Consider the following 3,449-nt stretch of genomic DNA (forward strand, 5'->3'; position numbering starts at 1 on the left):
TGCGCTAATTAGTCTAAAAGCACGAAATTTTGCACAGATGTAGCCCAGGGTATGCTCTAATGATTTAGCTAGGGCGCCCGAGTCGGCGACCTTCGTGGTCGCCACAGCGGCCAAATCAAGTTGGGCTCCCATCGACTTTCTATACAGGAGGAAAATACCCAGAAAAACACTTTTTTTCTGGGTATTTAAGTAGGATGTGAGGGGTTTGTAATGATGCTGAATCCATTGCAAGCATTTGTTTTGCACAAAAAACATTCCTTGGGCTACAAATGGCCTCAGAAAATGATGGTTTAGTGATGAAAAGTGATGAGTCTTTTGGGTGTTTTCTGGAGCTGTGGCGACCCCGAAGGTCGCCGACTCGGGCGCCCTAGCTTGCATGTCTGCCATTTTTTTAATGGCCAAAGTATAAAACAATGTTTAAAGTGGAAAAATCTAAAATGACACAGATGCCTTCCCGGTTTTAAAGGAAAGACCCTTCACACAACATTAAATGTTCTGACGTAATTTATAATCTGTGTTGTCAAAGCCCTGTGTGTTTGTACACACTGTAATAACAATGAACAATATAAACTATCAGACAATGTATCAGATTATTATTATTATTCAGATGATGTTGTGTACCATTTTATTATACTGATGAATAAATTGATCTTTGGCACATTCTAACCTCAGCTAGCTTTACTCTTTGTGTCAGAGAGAGAGAGAGAGAGAGAGAGAGAGAGAGAGAGAGAGAGAGCTTGTTGATGTGAGACTTTACCAGTTGGAGTTTATTTATTCTTTTTACGTTAAACCCTGTCCAGTGTCCATCAATAATTTAAGCTGTTGAAAACCATATGATGATACTGCACATATTTATATTCATGTTGTACAAAAACTATGTATAAGGTTTTATTTAATGTTGGCTCTATGTTCATATCAGTACTGTGTTGAGGTTTTGGGATAGAACTCTGAACTCTCAGCTCTCTGGAACTCTTCTGCAGAACTTAACAAATATTAGGCACGTACTGTGGCAAGACACAAATGTAATGTGATGTTAATGTTATTCAAAACCTCTTGTGAATAGACGTAAATACATAGAGACACTGGTATGGATGCCTCCTGTTTTCAAAAAGAGATTCATCCTGAATCCTGAGTCCTGTCAGTCTGTTGAACCCCACTGAACAGCTGGAACATTATAGATATCATTGAGGTCTATAAATGTTTCATGATTAACACGCTCGCACGCATGCACACACACGCACACACACACACGCACACACACACACGCACGCACACACACACACACAGGCACGCACGCACGCACACACGCACGCACACGCACGCACGCACGTACGCACGCACGCACGCACACACACGCACGCACGCACGCACACACGCGCACACACACGCACGCACGCACGCGCGCGCACGTGCACACACACACACACACACACACACACACACACACACACACACACACACACACACACACACCTTTCCTGGTATTGCACATATATTGGCAGGACAATTGGATATGATCTTGCACACATATTTTCTTTTTTTTTCTTTTTTATTAACACTTATCACATTACAAACAGGACAAACATCATAACTTTACATTACAAACAAGACAAACATCACAAAACTACTTATACAAAGTTATTATGTACAATAATAAAAAACAGTGTGTGCTATATTGGAAAAAAAAGGGAAAAAAAGAGGACAGACCCTAGTAACTGGTATTGTTATGGTTCAAGCCCAGGCAAGTTGTTAACAAAATGCATAAATGGGTCCCATGTGTTGTGGAATCTCCCTGTAGGGCCATTGAGAGTACTTCTAATTTTCTCCACCTTGATATTCTGCATAACATCTATAATCCACTGATTATGTGATGGAGGTGTTACATCTTTCCATTTAAATAAAATATGGCGTCTAGCCAGCAGTGAAGTGAATGAGACAACTCTCTGTATATGTGCAAGGGGCCTCACATCACCCCTATCAGGGAATATACCAAAGACAGCGACCATTGGCGATGGTACAACATTCCAGCCATATGCCCTAGAAATAGTATAAAAAAAAGATGACCAGAAATGAATGAGTGTAGGACAGGACCAGAACATGTGGAAGATGGTTGCTGGGGACTGTTTGCACCTGTCACACACAGGACTCAAATCTGGAAATATTTTAGCAAGTTTAGCTTTCGAAAGGTGTAGCCGATGTATTACTTTTGAACTGTATTAATGTGTGTCTTGACGGGCGGACTTCGCTCAGGGCCCCGCATTTCTCCCATTGGTAGTAAATGTGCCTTTGGCCTAATGGCATACAAGTGAATATTTGGCAGATGGTTGAGCACGTGTATTAGTTTACGTGTGTTTGCGAACGCGCGTCACTGAGTTTGTGGTGTCCCAAACTGTATGGCATGGTGGAAGATCATACCCAATTGTCCTGCCAATATATGTGTAATACCAGGAAAGGAGTGTGTGTGTGTTTATTTAGAGCATTATTAGAGTTTAGGTCGTGAGACCTTCCTGGCTTCCTCAGTAGGTCACATTCCAATCCTTATAAGTCACATCTGCCAGTCTTGATCAGTGGTGGAAAAAGTAAAAGTATCAATATTGCAATGTAGAAATACTTAGTTAAGTAAATGTCTGGAATTCAAAATGTACTTGAGTGAAAAGAAAGTATTGGCGTCAATATATACTTACAGTAAAGTACCAAAAGTGAAGGCTAGTGATAGCGTATGGAGAAAGGCACAGGATAGAAACAGGTTAAATAATCAAAAGATATATTTTATATATATAGTGCAGGGGTCTTCAACGTCTTTTTTCAGTCCATGGACCCCCTAGCTGAAAGAGAGATGAAGCAATAAAGGATCTCCTCTACATATTGTATAAAATTGTATTTTTCATATAGGCCTACTGTAGGCTATTTCATTGATAGCTTCATAGACTATCTCGGCTACATTAAAAATGAGTGCCTGCCCCTCAATTGTACTCCGAGTTAAAAAATAAAGGTTATGACGATGATGATGATGACTTGTTTGACAGTCTTTTCAGACATTTAACCACTTAAAGGACAACTTTGTTTTTTTACAACGAGGGTTCATATTTTAGATTGTAATTAGAGAAAAGAAAAAGTGAGTGTTAAAATGTTTTCATTTACTTTGTTCTATCGTTTCAGCTCGTTTAGCGTGCTAAAATGTGGGGGCACGCGTACGCAAGGGGGCATGTGTACAAGTGGCTAAATAAAGTCTTTTAGACACAATAAGCCAGCAAACTCTTTATTGCTATTTACAGTAACCCCAGAAGTGCACATCTGCCCACGAAAGATTGCGGTGCATCTTGGGAATGGGCTTATTCTGTGTAAAAAAGACATATTTAGCCACCGGTACGCATGCCCCCAGCCCAGCCACTGAAATCAAAATAATTGAAATCTCTAAAACGATAGAAAGGAGTAAATTTCAACAGTCA

This window comes from Nannobrachium achirus (genome assembly GCF_963921795.1).
Source record: "Nannobrachium achirus genome assembly, chromosome: 14".
Lineage (NCBI taxonomy): Eukaryota > Metazoa > Chordata > Actinopteri > Myctophiformes > Myctophidae > Nannobrachium > Nannobrachium achirus.